This window comes from Balaenoptera borealis (assembly GCF_965194805.1).
Source record: "Balaenoptera borealis genome assembly, chromosome: 7".
Taxonomy (NCBI): domain Eukaryota; kingdom Metazoa; phylum Chordata; class Mammalia; order Artiodactyla; family Balaenopteridae; genus Balaenoptera; species Balaenoptera borealis.
The window spans coordinates 56,203,998-56,224,734 of record NC_138864.1 but is presented as its reverse complement, the minus strand read 5'-3'; the positions used below and the strand labels follow the sequence as shown (position 1 = coordinate 56,224,734).

General features: G+C 37.7%; 1 long non-coding RNA gene across 1 annotated transcript in view; it reads left to right on the top strand.

Annotated features, from left to right (window-relative positions):
• Positions 1-20,737, top strand: part of LOC309631769 — a 551,953-nt gene that overhangs the window by 43,209 nt on the left and 488,007 nt on the right. Inside the window, exon 2 of the long non-coding RNA XR_014246515.1 lies at positions 10,645-10,709. This is a non-coding gene — a long non-coding RNA (uncharacterized lncRNA). The remainder of the gene's footprint in view (positions 1-10,644; positions 10,710-20,737) is intronic.

Genomic DNA, 20,737 nt, shown 5'->3' with positions numbered 1-20,737 from the left:
TCATGCAGCTCAATATCAAAAAAAAACAACCCAATCCAAAAATAGGCAGAAGACTTAAATACACATTTCTCCAAAGAAGATATACAGATTGCCAACAAACACATGAAAGGATGCTCAACATCACTAATCATTAGAGAAATGCAAATCAAAACTACAATGAGATATCATCTCACACCAGTCAGAATGGCCATCATCAAAAAATCTACAAACAATAAATGCTGGAGAGGGTGTGGGGAAAAGGGAATCCTCTTGCACTATGATGGGAATATAAATTGATACAGCCCCTATGGAGAACAGTATGGAGGTTCCTTAAAAAACTAAAAATAGAACTACCATACGACCCAGCAATCCCACTACTGGGCATATACCCTGAGAAAACCATAATTCAAAAAGAGTCATGTACCACAAATGTTCATTGCAGCTCTATTTACAATAGCCAGGACATGGAAGCAACCTAAGTATCCATCAACAGATGAATAGATAAAGAAGATGTGGCACATATATACAATGGAATATTACTCAGCCATAAAAAGAAACGAAATTGAGTTATTTGTAGTGAGGTAGATGGACCTAGGGCCTGTCATACAGAGTGCAGTAAGTCAGAAAGAGAAAAACAAATACCGTATGCTAACACATATATGGAATCTAAGAAAAAAAAAAAATGGTCATGAAGAACCTAGGGGTAAGATGGGAATAAAGACACAGACCTACTAGAGAATGGACTTGAGGATATGGGGAGGAGGAAGGGTAAGCTGTGACAAAGTGAGAGAGTGGCATGGACATATATACACTACCAAATGTAAAATAGATAGCTAGTGGGAAGCAGCCGCATAGCACAGGGAGATCAGCTGGGTGCTTTCTGACCACCTAGAGGGGTGGGATGGGGAGGGTGGGAGGGAGGGAGATGCAAGAGGGAAGAGATATGGGGACATATGTATATGTATAACCGATTTACTTTGTTATAAAGCAGAAACTAACACACCATTGTAAAGCAATTATACTCCAATAAAGATGTTAAAAAAAAAAAATTACAGGGAGAAAAGACAGGAAGGAAATGTATCAAATGTTAACAGTGTTATCTATAATAAATATTTATAAGAATTAAAAAAAGAAATAAATAAAAGAAATAACTTATAAGCAGGCTTTAAAATCCTGTCATCAGGTGTTAAACTAAAATTTGTGAAACAATTGAAGTGTATTATTATATTAATAACTTAATTAATATTATGTTTTTAGTGAGAATCATATTTTATAAAAATACAAATGACCAATAAAATACTTTAAAATATTGTGTGCTTCATTGTCTTATTCTAAAAATTTTTCAATTTTTGTGTTTTAGATGTATATTATTTAGATAATATAGTACATGTATATAATTTAAAAATAAGTAAATATTGGCTATTTGAGGTTCATGCTTGAACATTTTTTACTGTTGCACTGTGCTATCCAAATAGTTTGAGAACCAACATTCTAGAACCTCAGGGATAGTCTGTGGTATCTTCCATGCATATTATTATGTGGAAAATAATGTATTTCTTTTTTTTTTTTTAACACCTTTATTAGAGTATAATTGCTTTACAATGGTGTGTTAGTTTCTGCTTTATAACAAAGTGAATCAGCTATACATATACATATATCCCCATATCTCCTCCCACTTGCATCTCCCTCCCACCCTCCCTATCCCACCCTTCTAGGTGGTCACAAAGCACCGAGCTGATCTCCCTGTACTATGTGGCTGCTTCCCACTAGCTATCTATTTTACATTTGGTAGTATATGTATGTCCATGCCACTCTCTCACTTCATCCCAGCTTACCCTTCCCCCTCCGCCTGTCCTCAAGTCCATTCTCTATGTCTGCATCTTTATTCCTGTCCTGCCCCTAGGTTCTTCATGACCAGTATTATTTTCTTTAGATTCCATATATATGTGTTAGCATACGGTATTTGTTTTTCTATTTCTGACTTACTTCACTCTGTATGACAAGCTCTAGGTCCATCTGCCTCACTACAAATAACTCAATTTCGTTTCTTTTTATGGCTGAGTAATATTCCATTGTATATATGTGCCACATCTTCTTTATCCATTCATCTTTGGATGGACACTTAGGTTGCTTCCTTGTCTTGGCTTTTGTAAATAGAGCTGCAATGAACGTTGTGGGACATGACTCTTTTTGAATTATGGTTTTCTCAGGATATATGCCCAGTAGTGGGATTGCTGGGTCGTATGGTAGTTCAATCTTTAGTTTTTTAAGGAACTTCCATACTGTTCTCCATAGTGGCTGTATCAATTTGCATTCCCACCAACACTGCAAGAGGGTTGACTTTTTGCCCCACTCGCACCAGCATTTATTGTAGGCAGATTTTTTGATGATGGCCATTCTGACTGGTGTGAGGTGATACCTCATTGTAGTTTTGATTTGCATTTCTCTAATGATTAGTGATGTTGAGCATCCTTTCATGTGTTTGTTGGCAATCTGTATATCTTCTTTGGAGAAATGTGTATTTAAGTCTTCTGCCTATTTTTGGATTGGGTTGTTTTTTTTTTGATATTGAGCTGCATGAGCTGCTTGTAAAGTTTGGAGATGAATCCTTTGTCAGTTGCTTCATTTGCAAATATTTTCTCCCATTCTGAGGGTTGTCTTTTCGTCTTGTTTATGGTTTCCTTTGCTGTGCAAAAGCTTTTAAGTTTCATTAGTTCCCATTTGTTTATTTGTGTTTTTATTTCCATTTCTCTAGGAGGTGGGTCAAAAAGGATCTTGCTGTGATTTATGTCATAGAATGTTCTGCCTATTTTTTCCTCTCAGAGTTTGATAGTGTCTGGCCTTACATTTAGGTCTTTAATCCACTTTGAGTTTATTTTTGTGTATGGTATTAGGGAGTGTTCTAATTTCATTCTTTTACATGTACCTGTCCAGTTTTCCCAGCACCACTTATTGAAGAGGCTGTCTTTTCTCCATTGTATATTCTTGCCTCCTTTATCAAAGATAAGGTGACCATATGTGTGTGGATTTATCTCTGGGCTTTCTATCCTGTTCCATTGATCTATATTTCTGTTTTTGTGCTACTACCATACTGTGTTGATTACTGTAGCTTTGTAGTATAGTCTGAAGTCTGGAAGCCTGATTCCTCCAGCTCCATTTTTCTTTCTCAAGATTGCTTTGACTATTCGGGGTCTTTTGTATTTCCATGCAAATTGTGAAATTTTTGTTCTAGTTCTGTGAAAAATGCCAGTGGTAGTTTCATAGGGATTGCATTGAATCTATAGGTTGCTTTGGGTAGTATAGTCATTTTCACAATGTTGATTCTTCTAATCCAAGAACGTGGTATATCTCTCCATCTATTTGTATCATCTTTAATTTCTTTCATCAGTGTCTTATAATTTTCTGCATACAGGTCTTCTGTCTCCTTAGGTAGGTTTATTCCTAGGTATTTTCTTTTTGTTGCAATGGTAAATGGGAGTGTTTCCTTAATTTCTCTTTTAGGTTTTTCATCATTAGTGTATAGGAATGCAAGAGATTTCTGTGCACTAACTTTGTATCCTGCTACTTTACCAAATTCATTGATTAGCTCTACTAGTTTTCTGGTAGCATCTTTAGGATTCTCTGTGTATAGTATCATGTTATCTGCAAATAGTGACAGCTTTACTTCTTCTTTTCTGATTTGGATTCCTTTTATTTGTTTTTCTTCTCTGATTTCTGTGGCTAAAACTTCTAAAACTATGTTGAATAATAGTGGTGAGAGTAGACAACCTTGTCTTCTTCCTGATCTTAGAGGAAATGGTTTGTTTTTTCACCATTGAGAAGAATGTTGGCTGTGGGTTTGTCATATATGGGCTTTATTATGTTGAGGTAAGTTCCCTGTATGCCTACTATCTAGAGGGTTTTTATCATAAATGGGTGTTGAATTTTGTCAAAAGCATTTCTGCATCTATTGAGATGATCATATGGTTTTTCTCTTTCACTTTGTTAATATGGTTTATCACATTGATTGATTTGCGTATATTGAAGAATCTTTGCATTCCTGGGATAAACCCCACTTGATCATGGTGTATGTTCCTTTTAATGTGCTGTTGGACTCTGTTGAGGATTTTTGCGTCTGTGTTCATCAGTGATATTGGCCTGTGGTTTTCTTTCTTTGTGACATCTTTGTCTGGTTTTGGTTTCAGGGTGATGGTGGCCTCGTAGAATGAGTTTTGGAGTGTTCCTCCCTCTGCTGTATTTTGGAAGAGTTTGAGAAGGATAGGTGTTAACTCTTCTCTAAATATTTGATAGAATTCACCTGTGAAGCCATCTGGTCCTGGGCTTTTGTTTGTTGGAAGATTTTTAATCACAGTTTCAATTCCAGTGCTTGTGATTGGTCTCTTTATATTTTCTATTTCTTCCTAGTTCAGTCTTGGAAGGTTGTGCTTTTCTAAGAATTTGTCCATTTCTTCCAGGTTGTCCATTTTATTGGCATAGAGGTGCTTGTAGTAATCTCTCATGATCCTTTGTATTTCTGCAGTGTCAGTTGTTACTTCTCCTTTTTCATGTCTAATTCTGTTGACTTGAGCCTTCTCCCTTTTTTTTTTTTGATGAGTCTCGCTAATGGTTTATCAATTTCGTTTATCTACTCAAAGAACCACCTTTTAGTTTTATTGATATTTGCTATCGTTTCCTTCATTTCTTTTTCATTTATTTCTGAGCTGATCTTTATGATTTCTTTCCTTCTGCTAACTTTGGGGGTTTTTTGATCTTCTTTCTCTAATTGCTTTAGGTGTAAGGTTAGGTTTTTTATTTGAGATATTTCTTGTTTCTTGAGGTAGGATTGTATTGCTATAAATTTCCCTCTTAGAATGGCTTTTGCTGCATCCCATAAGTTTTGGGTCGTCGTGTTTTCATTTTCATTTCTTTCTAGGTATTTTTTGATTTCCTCTTTGATTTCTTCAGTGATCTCTTGATTATTTAGTAGTGTATTGTTTAGCCTCCATGTGTTTGTATTTTTTACAGATTTTTTCCTGTAATTGATATCTAGTCTCATAGCATTATGGTTGGAAAAGATACTTGATACGATTTCAGTTTTCTTAAATTTACCAAGGCTTGATTTATGACCCAAGATATGATCTGTCCTGGAGAATGTGCCATGAGCACTTGAGAACAATGTGTATTCTGTTGTATTTGGATGGAATGTCCTATAAATATCAGTTAAGTCCATCTTGTTTAATGTATCATTTAAAGCTTGTGTTTCCTTATTTATTTTCATTTTGGATGATCTGTCCATTGGTGAAAGTGGGGTGTTAAAGTCCCCTACTATGATTGTGTTACTGTCGATTTCTCCTTTTATGGCTGTTAGTATTTGCCTTATGTATTGAGGTGCTCCTATGTTGGGTGCATAAATATTTACAATGGTTATGTCTTATTCTTGGATCGATCCCTTGATCATTATGTAGTGTCCTTCTTTTTCTCTTGTAATAGTCTTTATTTTAAAGTCTATTTTGTCTCTTATGAGAATTGCTACTCCAGCTTTCTTTTGATTTCCATTTGCATGGAATATCTTTTTGCATCCCCTCACTTTCAGTCTTTATGTGTCCCTAGGTATGAAGTGGGTCTCTTGTAGACAGCATATATACATGTCTTGTTTTTGTATCCATTCAGCCAGTCTATGTTTTTTGGTGGGAGCATTTAAACCATTTACATTTAAGGTAATTATCGATATGTATGTTCCTATTACCATTTTCTTAATTGTTTTGGGTTTGTTATTGTAGGTCTTTTCCTTCTCTTGTGTTTCCTCCCTAGAGAAGTTCCTTTAGCATTTGTTGTCAAGCTGGTTTGGTGGTGCTGAAATCTCTTAGCTTTTGCTTGTCTGTAATAAAGGTTTTAATTTTTCCGTGAATCTGAGTGAGATCCTTGCTGGCTAGAGTAATCTTGGTTGTAGGTTTTTCCCTTTCATCACTTTAAATATGTCCTGCCACTCCCTTCTGGCTTGCAGAGTTTCTGTTGAAAGATCAGCTGTTAACCTTATGGGGATTCCCTGGTATGTTTTTTGTTGTTTTTCCCTTGCTGCTTTTAATATTTTTTCTTTGTATTTAATTTTTGATAGTTTGATTAATATGTGTCTTGCCGTGTTTCTCCTTGGATTTATCCTGTATGAGACTCTCTGCGCTTCCTGGACTTGATTGACTATTTCCTTTCCCATATTAGGGAAGTTTTCAACTATAATCTCTTCAGATATTTTCTCAGTCCCTTTCTTTCTCTGTTCTTCTTCTGGGACCCCTATAAATCGAATGTTCGTGTGTTTAATGTTGTCCCAGAGGTCTCTGAGACTGTTCTAAATTCTTTTCATTCTTTTTTCTTTATTCTGCTCTGCGGTAGTTATTTCCACTGTTTTATCTTCCAGGTCACTTATCCGTTTTTCTGCCTCAATTACTGTGCTATTGATTCCTTCTAGAGAATTTTTAATATCATTTATTGTGTTGTTCATCGTTGTTTGTTTGCTCTTTAGTTCTTCTAGGTCCTTTTTAAACATTTCTTGTATTTTCTCCATTCTATTTCCAAGATTTTAGATCATCTTTACTATCATTACTCTGAATTCTTTTTCAGGTAGATTGCCTGTTTCCTCTTCATTTGTTTCATCTGGTGGATTTTTACTTTGCTCCTTCGTCTGCTGTTTGTTTCTCTGTCTTCTTATTTTGCTTAACTTACGTGTTTGGGGGTCTCCTCTTCACAGGCTGCAAGTTCGTAGTTTCCTTTGTTTTTGGTGTCTAGTCCCAGTGGACAAGGTTGGTTCAATGGGTTGTGTAGGCTTCCTTGTGGAGAGGACTGGTGCCTGTGTTCTGGTGGATGAGGCTGGATCTTGTCTTTCTGGTTGGCAGGACAGCATCTGGTGGTGTGTTTTGGGCTGTCTGTGACCTTATTATGATGTTAGGCAGCCTCTCTGCTAATGGGTGTGGTTGTGTTCCTCTCTTGCTAGTTGTTTGGCACAGGGTGTCCAGCACTGTAGCTTGTTGGTCGTTGAGTGGAGCTGGATCTTAGTGTTGAGTTGGTGATCTCTGGGAGACCTTTTGCCATTTGGTATTACATGGAACCGGGAGGTCTCTGGTGGACGAATGTCCTGAACTGGGCTCTCCCAGTTTAGAGGCACAGGCCTTACACCTGGCCGGAGCACCAAGACCCTGTCAGCCAGATGGCTCAGAAGAAAAGGGAGAAAAAAAGAAAGAAAGAAAGAAAAAAATAAAGTCATTAAAATGAAAAAATAAAAAAATTAATTAAAAAGTTAAAAAAGTTAAAAGGTAAGAAAAAAAAGAAAGAAAGAAAAGAAGAAGAGAGCAACCAATCCAAAACAGAACAAATTCACCAATGATAACAAGCGCTAAAAACTATACTAAGAAAAACCCAGACAGACAGAACCCTAGGACAAATGGTAAAAGCGAAGCTATACAGGCAAAATCACACAAAGAAGCAGTCGCATACACACTCACAAAAAGAGAAAAAGGGAAAAAAAATCTATCTATTAAAAGAAGAAAAATTGAAGAGAGCAACCAAATCAATAAACAAATCTACCAATGGTAATAAACTCTAAATACGAAACTAAGAGAAACCTAAAACCAGAAACAAATTAGATGCAGAAAGCAACCCCCAAGTGTACAGTTGCTCCCAAAGTGCACCGCCTGAATTTTTGGATGATTCATTGTCTATTTAGGTATTCAGAGATGCAGGGTACATCAAGTTGGTTGTGAAGATTTAATCTGCTGTTCCTGAGGCTGCTGGGAGCGCTTTCCCTTTCTCTACTTTGTTCACAGTGCTCCTGGGGTTCAGCTTTGGATTTGGCCCTGTCTCTGCGTGTAGGTCACCTGAGGGCGTCTCTTCCCCCCACCCCCAGACAGGACGGGGTTAAAGGAGCTGCTGATTAGGTGGCTCTGGCTCACTCAGGCCGGGGGGAGGGAGGGGTACGGAATGCCGGGTGAACCTAAGGCGGCAGAGGCTGGCGTGTTGTTGCAACAGCCTGAGGTGCGCCATGTGTTCTCCCAGGAAGTTGTCCCTGGATCATGGGACCCTGGCAGTGGCGGGCTGCACAGGCTTCTGGGGGGGGAGGTGTGGATAGTGACCTGTGCTTGCTCACAGGCTTCTTGGTGGCTGCAGCCGCAGCCTTAGCGTTTCATGACCGTCTCTGGGGTCTGCACTGATAGCCGCGGCTCGCGCCTGTCTCTGGAGCTTGTTTAGGTGGTGCTCTGAATCCCCTCTCCTTGTGCACCCCGTAACAATGGTCTCTTGCCTCTTAGGCAGTTCCAGACTTTTTCCCAGACTCCCTCCCGGCTAGCTGTGGCGCACTAGCCTCTTCGGGCTGTTTTCACACTGCCAACCCCAGTCCTCTCCCTGGGATCCGACCTCCGAAGCCTGAGCCTCAGCTCCCAGCCCCTGCCCGCCCCGGCGGGTGAGCAGACAAGCCTCTGAGGCTGGTGAGTGCTGGTCGGCACCGATCCTCTGTGCTGGAATCTCTCTGCTTTGCCCTCCGCACCCCTGTTGCTGTGCTCTCCTCTGTGGCTCCAAAGCTTCTCCCTGCCACCCCCCGTATCCACCAGTGAAGGGGCTTCCTAGTGTGTGGAAACTTTTCCTCCTTCACAGCTCCCTCCCCAAGGTGCAGGTCCCGTCCCTATTCTTTTATCTGTGTTTTTTCTTTTTTCTTTTGCCCTACCCAGGTACATGGTGAGTTTCTTGCGTTTTGGGAAGTCTGAGTTCTTCTGCCAGCGTTCAGTAGGTGTTCTGTAGGAGTTGTTCCACATGTAGATGTATTTTTGATGTATTTGTGGGGAGGAAGGTGATCTCCACGTGTTACTCCTCCGCCATCCTGAAGGTCTCCCAGTAATGTATTTCTGATTGTCGGTTGATGAAAACTCTACAGAGCAGGAACATATTTTTAGACCTTTCATATATAAAAGACTGGGGTTCTGAGTTAGATTTATCTTTTGGCAGATCACTTGGATTTGATAATTTTAGCATCTATTCTAAAATAACATAGATATGCATATATGGCACCTTATGAGAATTCTATTTCGCATACACTACAAGGGATAACACATTTCCAAATGGGTCAGCTACTACTTCTATAGTCTAGAATTGATGTTTTGTTTTCTATCTTGAAAATAGACCAAGTGTTGATGAAAACCTGGCAAAACGGACTTTTTAATTCTATTTTTTTTTCTCTTTTTTTTTAGCCTGATGCTGGGTAGGGGTTTGGGGGGAGGGAAGCATTATCAGGGGAAGCTAAACTTCATCCAGCAGAGTTTTCTGGTCATTTTAACCCTTGGGAAGGGAACCCAGTTTTATTTCCCATTCTTGTACTCCGGGAGAGCAGAAAGGGAGCATTTCAGTATAAGTACTTTTCACCCATGCGGTGCATGACAAGTACATCACTTAACACTGGCACATACTTGTAGGTAAAAGTATACTTCAGTAAGTGTAATGAAACCTTGCTGAACTGTGCTGAAGCAATTTAGACCATTTATTCCACTTCACTACTGAAGAATTTCACTATAAGCAACTTTACAAAGAGGGAGAATATAGAAGAACACACTCTGTGGCAAGCACTTTAGATGGCTTATATAATGTCAAAATGCAAGTCTTCTTTCAATTTATCAGGAATTTTCCCTTGATATTATAGATGTTATTAAATTGAAAACCACAAATGCTAAACTAATTTGGGTAAAATATATGTTATCTTCATAGCAGAAGGTGTAATATAAATTTAAAAAATACCCTTAGAAAATACTTCCCATTCATACTTTATTACTTCTGTGTTTTTCTGTAATGTATTTAAACAGCTGTTGCAGTTTGCCCTATACATATTTTAAACTGTAGTCACCCACACTGTTATTTTATCAACTAGATGGTTTAGATTAGTATTAGTTATTTACAACCTCTTCCTACCTGGTCCTTTCTTAGGCTAAGGAGAGAATCCCAGGAGCATGTTTATTATTTGTTTTGTGGAGGGGCTAATGGGTGAATATATAAATTGGATAAATTTCTTTAAATAAGAAAAGAACAGAGACACTAAAGGGGGATTGGAGTTTGAGGAGAAAAAAGAAGGAGTTTCAGGTGATAGGAAAAGGGAGGATAATCTGAGGGATTTCAAAGAAAGATAAAAGGGATCGGGGTAGGAGGGAAAGAGTTTTAAAGATTTGTTGTGTCATCTATTATGTAACTCCTTTCTCAGCCACCCCAGAAAACCTCTAGTAAAATTCAGTTGTTGGTCCATGCTTTTGGAGTGTTTATGTTTGTTTACGATTTTGGATGTATGTGTGAGGCTGGCTTTAAAGTGTCAGTGGCTATGAAAAGAGTGGAAACCTTTTAGAATTTTGGGTAAAATAAGCAGTAGTATACTAAGAAGTAGAATACAGTTTGCTTGGGTAGGAAGGACTATTTTATCATTTATTTAGAATCATTTAGAATTTTCTGTGCCGGGTGATAATAAAAAGCAGATTTTTTTTTTTCACTCTTATTTTGTTTTTGAATTTGCTACGAACGAGTCTCCTGGTTACAGGCATCCAGGCAGACTGCTCCTCCCACCCTCCTACCTCGGTCTGTCATTAGAAATAAGCAAAAACTCTAATTTAAAATAAGGCAAATGTTGTAGGAATTTCAATCAGTAGCTTACCCCTCTTTTTTTTTTTTCAGATGTTCTGTACCAACTCAGAGGACGCTTCAGGAACCTAAGTGACCAATACGCTTTGAAGTCCCTGGTGAGTTTGGTCCTAATTTGTAGCCATTCTATTGTACTTGTAGATCGGAGGCAGTTCCCAAAATAGGGAATGTGGAGAACGATGTTCCTGTCTTCCTGATAGCTGAAATTCCTTTGTATGTCTATTTCTTAGCACACGTAAAGGGGTCAGAATAGATTCTTGGGTTTGTTTTTTAGTTTTTGTCCTTTCTTTCTCATTTCCCTCCTGTTTTTCTTTCTCTTATTTTATGTCTACCTGTTCTCTTTCTGGCTCTGTTTTCCATACATAAAATAGTGGATCATCAGTGACCAGTGAAGTTATGAAGGGATATAGTTAGAGCACCCACTGGTAACTTTTCTGGTTTCTTCATCGCTGGTCAAACTCAAGTTTAATGAGTTTCAATTACCAGTTTTCTTTTGTTGGGGCAATCAAAAGGAAGAGCCAGGGAAAAAGAACATGAGGGAAAATGAGTAAGCAAAGATACTACCATGGAAATAATGAGGGTAAGACCATAAAAGTTACATTAGTCATTTGTTTCCAATCCACTGCCCTCTCTTTCACCATGTCTGTACTTGCAGAATATTTATAATTTATTATAAATTATAATTTATAAATGTATTTATTATAAATTTATAATTTATTATAATATTTAGAAATCTTAGTTGCTTGCTTTTTTTGATGTAAACTTAGATTTCCTCTCACAGTAAATAACTGTGCTGAATTGTTAAAGTTGGAGTTTTGTTGCTAGTTGTGTTGCTTCAGCTATATTGTAAGGAGGCGAAAAAAGCTGGTGACAGCAAACACAGATTCCTCTCATGGTCTCTTAGGTCACTTGTGCCTTGTTTCCTTTTCTCCTTCTACTTTCACTTACTGCTGAAGGGTTCTGGTCATTTGTGGTGTACCCTTGCTCTTCTGATAGGATCTCACTGAACTCCACCTATGGGTGGTGTCCTGTGGGTGTGGGTGGTAGCGTGAAGCTTGTGCCTGGGCTGCCAAGACATGGAACAGTCACCTTCCGTCTTAATGCCAAACTTTCGCAGTGTTATTTTTGACCATGTGTAAACAACTGAACTATAGCTAAAACAGGGGTCATCAAACTTTTTCTGTAAAGGGCCAGATAGTAAATATTTTAGGCTTGCAGGTATCTAGTGGGAACAAAAATGTGCAACCTAAAAGTTGAGAATTATGTTTTATTCAGTGGACATACTGAGGACTTAAGCCTGGGAGACAGCCTCTCAGCTAGTTCTGAGGGACTGTTCCGAAGAAGTAAGGGAGGAGCCAGGATATACAGGAGTTTTTGCAAAAACAAAACAAAGCAAGACAAAACAGGTAGTCAGAACATCAAAAGATTGCTGTTAATCTTTTGAAAAAAATTTGAAGAAAAACAGACACCACAAGATAGTGAATTTAGCATCTTTCTATGCCTGGGAAGATGCAAGAGTCTGGGCTCATTGAAATCCTTCCTTTGATATGTACCTTAACTATTTAGGACCTGTATCCTGCTTTTATTTACCCTGAATCCCCTCAGGGTGCACGGTTGGGGGTGGCTGCAGTGGCTGAGGGCTTGATGGCTGCAACATCCTTTGTTTACTGATATGGCAGGGGACATTCTTCCTCAACACAGGCAATATAGTCTCTGTCTATTTAACTTTGCTGTTGCAGTGCAAAAGAAGCCATAGATAATGATAAACAAATGGGTGTGGCTACATTCCAATAAAATTTAATTATGGACACTGAAGTTTGAGTTTCCCAAACTTTTACATGTCATGAAATATATTCTTCCTTTGATTTTTTTCAACCATTTACAAATGTAAAAACCATTCTTAATTTGTAGGCTGTACCAAAACAGGGAGCAGGCTAGATTTGGCCTGCAGACTGTAATTTGCTGGATGTGAACTAGAACATTATTCTTTGCCATGTTATTCTGCACCACAAATTTAGTGGTTTAAAACAAAAACTGTTTATTTATTTAGCTTGACATTTGTTGGTCGGCAATTTGGATGGGCTCCACTGGGTGGTTCTTGACTAGTTTCATGTATGTGTCTGTGGTCAGCTGTTGGTCATATAGTTGGCTCTGTTTCTAGGGGTTACTGGCTATTGGCTGGGGTAATCAAGGCGATTGAAGGTCATGTATCTTTCATCAGCTAGCAGGCTAGCCTATGCTTGTTCACATGGTGGTTCTAAGAGAAGCCAAAATAGCCAAGCCGCTATGTCTGAGTACTTTTCGAGGTTCTGTGCTGTCCATTTTGCTACTGTCTCATTGGCTAAAACAAGTCACATGGCCAAGTCCAGCATGTGGGAGAGGACTAACTAACTAAGGTATGGATACAGGCAAGTGTGAACAGTTAGAGTCTTACTGCCATAACCTACCATAGAAGGCCCCTGTCATGATGATTTATATCCCTTCCATAGGCAAAATACATTTCCTCCCTCCTAAAACCCCCTAAATTTCATCTAGTCACAACATCAGGCTCACAGTCCAGGATCTCTTGATATATAATGATGTCCGAAGTAAGTTTTTGGATGCAGCTCTTCTTTATCTCGTTGCACTACAAAGATAAGTTACAACATACAGTGTTAAGTTAAGAACATGATAACTACAATAGGGAGAACCATTTGAAAGGGGAAGAGTGGGGGACATACAGCAGCCACTGGTCCAGAGAAATTCTGAAATCCTGCCAGGTGTGTGCCGCCAGAGCCCGCCAGATCCCCTGTACTCCAGGATCAGGAAATTTTCCCTGATTAGGCTGAGCCTCAGCTTCCTGGGAGTGTTTCTCCAGTCTGTTGTTTTTTTCACAGCTCTCTGGGAGTGGTACCCTCGTCCATTGTTCTTCACAGTTCTTTACTCTGACCTCTGAGATGTCATACCTTATTTATAAAAAATGGATTGTGTGTGCAGCTGAATATCGTCCTCAGCCTTCTTCATTCTTATGGAGTTTGAGGGGCCCAGAGGCTCTTTTTAGTTTGAGCTGACGTGGTCTCTTTCAACCCAGGATTGCTGTGCTTTTATCAGTGTAATTGACTTCAACATTTTGAGAGCTTCCTATGAATCTGATTCAGGTCTAGAAGCCACATTCACAATTCTTATAGATACAGTTTTCGTTCTTTCTTGGGTGTGTCAAGCTGCTGGGGAAGCACCCTGAAGAATTTTGAAAGTCATTGTTTTTTTTTTTGATCTGTGAGTATCTACTATAAATGTCCTTAAAAATTTTAGAGTTCTTAACAAAGGACTTATAGTCACACTTTGATTTGATCTTTATCCTGAAGCTATTTATTACTCTGACAATTTTTTACTGACTGGGGAGATTGAAGATAAAGAACAGTTAACTCTTTGCCCAGCATGTCCTGGCCCCTCTATAGTCCCCCTAAGTTCTGCTTCCAGAAAGAATTTTCTTGAGCTCATCTCTCCTTTCCAGTACCTTGCCATAGGCAGCTAAAAGAAGCCAATTGACAAGTTTAGCTTTTTGTGAGGTGATCTCCCTAGCCAAATCCAGAAGTTTATGAGCTACTACGGGCAAAGTTTTTATTAATTATTTCACAACTACGTAACTTAGGTCACTATTTTTCTAGCCTGCTATAGCGGTTTCCTTATCCCTTTCATAGCCTCTGCTAACTGCGCTCACCACTTTTCCAGTCGGCATAGTTTCTTTGCAGCTTTTCCAGCCTCCACTAGCCACCTATTCCAAAGCTAATGCCACATGTTTTGGGCTTTTGTTACAGAAGCACCATACTTCTTTGTACTAATTTCTTTATCAGTTCTTGTTGCAGCAAAACAAAGCATTCCAAAACTTAGTGGCTTAAAACAATCATTTGTGTCACTCATGTGCTCACTCACTTAGTGGCTTAAAACCATCATTTGTGACACGTGTACTGGAAAATCTGAGCAGGTTCAGCAGGGCAGAACTTGGCTGGTCTTGGCTGGACTCACTCATACATCTGCAGTCATTGACAGTTAGAGAAGAGGCTTGACTTCAGGTGTTGGCTGGCTGCTGAGGGGCAACAGGGAGACTGGGCCACGTGTCTCTCATTATCAAGCTGGCTAGCCTGGGCTTGTTCAAGCAGTGGTGATGGCAGGGGTTCCAAGATCAGCCAGAGAGGGCCAGTCCCAATGTGCAAGCAATTTTTAAGTCTCTGCTGTGTCACATTTACTGCTGTCACATTGGTTAAAGCAAATCACATGGCCAAGTCCAGACCAAAGTGAGTGTGGAATTACCCGAGGGCTTACACTGAAGGAAGGGGTGAGTACAGAAAGGTGGGAACAAATTCGGAGCTATTATGGCAACAGTCTGCTAGTCTTATGCGAAACAGAACAGACTACAATCTGACACATAGAAAGCCTGCCAAGTTTCTATGCTAGCAAAAGAGCTAAACGGTCACTAAGTTTGCTGAAATTGCAAGTTTTGGGTGACTAGTTATGCAGCTTGTTGATACAGACGTGGAAAATTCAAGTTATGGCTCCAAATTTGGTAAATGATACTTGCTGAATATCAGGACTATATAGATTTCTCTGCTTTTGGTGCTTGAGCTATCAAAAATGCAAGGGGATAGAAAGAAAAATGCTTCTGAGGGTAGACAGCGTGAAAAATAACAAAAATTAATACTCTCTAACATTTACAGGGTGTTGGTCACGTGCCAGATACTGTGCTAGTAGCTTTCATGGATTATGTCATTATATCTCTTTTAACAACAGAAAAATTAACATTGAGAATTTGAAAAGAACTTTTTTCTTTTTTTAGATCTAGGGAGCATGACCTCCTCTCAGTATAATGAGAAAGCTTTTACATTATGGTGCTAAGGATTAGGGGATCTCTTTTCAAACATCACTGGTTGGAGGTTGGAGTTTATAGAAAAGTGTAGGGGTCTACACTTTACTTTGGGGTCTACTGGTCATTTGTTCCATCTCCTAATTGCATGAGTATTACTGTTTGGGGCAGTTTTCATCTTTATAATGAATCCAGCTGAAACTGAAGTCCTTTCCTTTTGCCTTTATCAAGTAAAACATTCTAGTATAATAATTGGCTCTTGGGAAGAGAGCATATTGCGATTCTCTTTGCATATTTCTCATCCATTCTTTATTGACCCCAAAATGCGAAAGAAGAAAATAACAGAGATTTTCCCGGAATGAAATATTTGCTTTTCATGATTAACGTAATTTATAAGGATTCACAGAAAAGTTAGCAAAGAAGTGACAAGGAGTTAGACTTGAGTAGAAGAGTAAAGAAGTAGAATTATTAAAGGTGTTTTTCTTCAGAAACTTAGGTCAAAGTGAAGATTAGGATGGAGGAAGCGGACCAGGAATATATCAACAGATCAAGAATATAGCAATATATCAACGGCTTCCCTTTAAATGGATAGAAACTGACATACACACACGCAATTGGAATTGAGAGATGGATGGGTGGGGGTAAAAGAAGATTCTGTAAAGACATAAAACTGATAACCAAACTTTATTTTTGTATTTAAAAAGCAGTACTTTCTCCATGAGAGAAAAAGGTTTTTTTAAAAAAAAATTAAGCTGAGTTATAAGCAAGAAAAAAAATTTGAAAAGTGTCTCAAGTGTTCAAGTTTGTGACTCTAAAGTACAATCTATAACTGGCTAACTATGGCAAAAGTAGAAGAAATTTCAGCAGTTAAGAAGGTACCTTACTTTAGACTGATAGACATATATACCAGACTGAACAAATGGAAAATTCTTAAACCCTTACAGAAAAACAAGCGCGTTGACAATATAGTTCAATGTTGAAGGAAGGTAATAAGTCCACTCGATTGTGGAATGCTTAATTTTTTTAAACCTTGATTTCCTCCTTTTTTTTTTAAAGAATATTGATGCTTTTGTCGTTGTGATATGACTTGCAGAAATTCTTATTAGTTTTACTTTTTAATTTTGAAAAATTTCAAACCTTCAGAAAAATTAAAGAAGCTTTACTGAATTCTAGAATACCCGTGTACATTTCACCTAGATTTATCAATATTTTCTCACATTTTATCTCTTTATGAATATGCATAATTATCATCTATCTATATGTATCTACCTAATCATGCTGAATTATTTGAGAGTAAGTTGAAGATGTCATGACTCTTCACCCCTAAATACTTGAAGCATATATGTCCTTACAGCCTCATGTATTCATTTCATTTAATACAGATTAATTATAAAATTCAGGAAATTTAACATTAATACAGCACAAATTACCTAATATACAGTCCATATTCAGATTTTTCCAATAGTTCTAATAGAACTATTTTTAGAGAAAAACAAACAAATAGAACAAAATACCCTTTTTCCCTTCTCGGCATCAATCCAGAATTACATATTGCGCTTAGTTATTGTGTCTCTTTAGTCTCTTTTAATCTGGACCAGCCCATCAATCCTTTTGTTTTTTTCATGACGTTTTGAAAATAACAGGCCAGTTATTTTGTATAACATCCCTGAATTTGTGTTTGATTGTTTCCTCATGATTAGATTCAGGTTGTGCATTCCTGTCAGGTGTACTGTCTACATGGTGTTGTCCTTCTCAAGGATATGACCTCATGTCACACAATGTCAGTTTATCTCATTATTGGTGATGCTAACTTTACTACTTTCATTAGGAGGTGTCTGCAACTGTCTCTACTTAAAGATGCCATTCCCTTTGCTAACTAATATGTAAACCAAGAGGAGATACTTAGGTCCTATTCCCCAACTAACTTTTGCCCAGAGGCTGTAACGTTTACTGATAATTTTTGCTTAAATCAGTTATTACTATGTTAGTTACCAAATATTTTATTTTTACCAATTTTGATCAAGCAGAAATTTTTACCAGTGATTTTTTTAAAAAAAGAGTGTAAAACAGGTTATCATAGGGATGAATACATCTGTAGACAACCAGAAGGGCCCAGTATTACTACAGGTAATTAATCTGGAAAGGCAAAAAAAAAGAATAACTCCATTGAAGAATGAAGCTATTGCAACAAATACTCTGAATTTTTCGTTAAGCAGCAGAATGGTCGTAAGCTAGGTCTATGAAGTGTAATGCGTGCATCAACCATTTCCCCCTGCATAATCTTAAACTGCTTTGCATTTATTCATAATCATGCACGGTAATAATCAGGAAAATGTTTGGACTATACGAAAAAAAGAGCTTGGCACCAAGTACAATAGAACAGAAATATGAGAACAAGGGAACCAGGTAAGTCGTTTAAGATTGGAAGATGTTTACATAAAATTTCTAAAGCAATTGATAAATGATACTACGTATATTACTAGTTTTTCTTTCTCTATTTCTGGCTAATTTTATTAATAAACTGTAGCTTTAGATTAGTCTCAGGTGCATCTAGTGAATTCAAAAAAGAATGACTCTGCAATCAAGTATCATGTCTTGCTGAATAAAATGTGTATTTTGTGCAACCTGAGACCGAAGGCTTTCTCAGCTTCTTGGAGTTTTAAATTAGACAGCCCCCACTTCTTGCAGACACAGTTGCTTATTTGTCAGTTTGAGTTTGATTTATCTCAAGCAGGAGCTAAAACTGTATTAAAATCTTCTGTTAAGCATGTAAAATTCCACCTATATACAGTCAGTAAGCTAAACATCTCTAATAAAAGACAGCTGTGTTCTCATTGGAAGCAAAAATAAGATAGTAAGAGATTTGTTTCTGTGAAGGAGGATATGAAAAGTATTAGAAACCAAGTGTCTTCTCTTTATAAAGTGGCGCTGATATAGAAGGCAGTAAAAATATTTTTCATGATTTTTTTAAAGTACACATAAAATAACCAGTGAATCTGTGTATTCAGCTGTTGATCAGTTTAGTGATGGGCTGAAAAATTAGTGAATTAGTGAGTGTCCTCTGCTTTATTCATTATTTCACTATATTTTTTTCCTTTCTGATTGCATCTCTGTGAGAATAAACCCAGAATATAAAGTTATATAAAATTGATGGTTTTTTTTTTTTTTAATTTTTTAAATTAATTAATTAATTTATTTTTGGCTGTGTTGGGTCTTCGTTTCTGTGCAAGGGCTTTCTCTAGTTGCGGCAAGCGGGGGCCTCTCTTCATCGCGGTGCGCAGGCCTCTCACTGTCGCGGCCTCTTGTTGCGGAGCACAAGCTCCAGACGCGCAGGCTCAGTAGCTGTGGCTCACGGGCGTAGTTGCTCCGCGGCATGTGGGATCCTCCCAGACCAGGGCTCGAACCCGTGTCCCCTGCGTTGGCAGGCAGATTCTCAACCACTGCGCCACCAGGGAAGCCCCATTGATGGTTTTATAATTACTGTTTCCATATAATTTCAGAGATTATTTTTGGCTTCTTGACATTTTTGTTTTGCTCATTTATTTGTACATGTTAAAATTTAAAAATTCTATTAGATAAATTAAAAATGTTATGAGTATGGATTTTTAGCCTTAAAAATATGCAACCAAAGAGAATGGCCCATTCACCCTAGAGTTGATTAGCTATCTGATTAACTATCTTGTAAATTTTTGTCCATATGTATAGCATAATGTACATGAAAGGAAACAAAGGTTAAAACTGATGACTTCATGTTAAGAAACTTAAGCCGAAATTAAGGCAATGTGGTTTGATTACAGCTTAGTCTTTAGAATTCTGTTTTGGTTCACCTGATTATGGTGGTGCACTGAAATTCTAGGATTCATTCATTTATTCATCTTGAACATTTATTTAGTGCTGACACATAGAAATTGTTTAATAAACAGTCATTATAATGCTTTTAATGCATTATACACATCGCACACATCCACACGTGCATTTTGCTGACATGGATTCCTCACAGATTGCATATATTATAAAAACAAAATTTAAATTTCAATGTGGTTTTATGTTTATCTCATACATTTAATAAATATTTGAGGGCCGTCCATCAGCCAGGCACTGTACCAGTCTCCAGCAATACATCTCTGGGTAAGATATATGGACCCTCAGCCTTCAGGGAGCTTATATTTCTGTAGGAAAGACAGAAAAGAAATAAGTACACAGGTAAACAACATAATTAAATATTTTCATGAACCATGAAGGAAAAGTGCCCAGAGTAACTGGTCTTGGCAATTAAGTGTGTGCATATGTGTGTGTGCATGTCCCTGTGTGTTTGTGTGTATGTATATGTATGGATGTGTTCTGTGTGTGCATGTGTATGTAGTTGACCCCTGAACAATGAGGAGGTTAGGGGCACTGACCTCTGCCACAGTCAGAAATCTGCATATAACTTTTGACTACCCCAGATCTTAACTACTAATAGCCTACTGTTGACCAGAAGCCTTACCTGTAACATAAACTGTTAACACACATTTTGTATGTTACATGTATTATATACTGTATTCTTATAATAAAGTATGCTAGAGAAAATAAAATGTTATTACAAAAATCATAAAAAAATACATTTATAGTACTGTACTGTATTTATTGATACAATAAGTTTATATCATCTGTTTAAGAAGATGAATATTCTGTCATTACCTATGTCAATGCTGTCTTATAAGATAAAAAACACTGTAGATGTTATACATATTACTAATACTAGACATCAAAAAATGGTAATGTAAAAAAGAAATTCATACTTATTTACAGGTATACCGTTATTCACGCATTGATAACGAAGAAGCAGCAATATGATTGCTAGTATAATCGATACAACTTCTTCACAGTAGCCTAGCCTATACATTAATGAAATAATTGAATACAGTTTTTATGGGATACATTATTACCATGTTCATAGTACATTTTTGGAAACATTGTTACATTTTTCAAAAAACCACTTACCTGTGATGATAGGCTGACATGCAGTTTCTCTAATTATAAGAGAGAGAGGCATACTGTATGGTAATGTAATTCTTTGAAAGTTGTAAAACAGTGTTAGAAAACTAACATGTTAATTTTATATTAAACATCACTCACCTTATGCCTATGTCAAGTTAGGCTATCCACTTCAATACAGGTCTTGCACATGATGTTCTACATGATGAATACTTAGGCAATGATGATGACGGCACAAAAATGTCTCATACAGTTCTTGCTGTACAGTTACTAGATTTTCACACGAAGACACACACGTACCCAACAGAT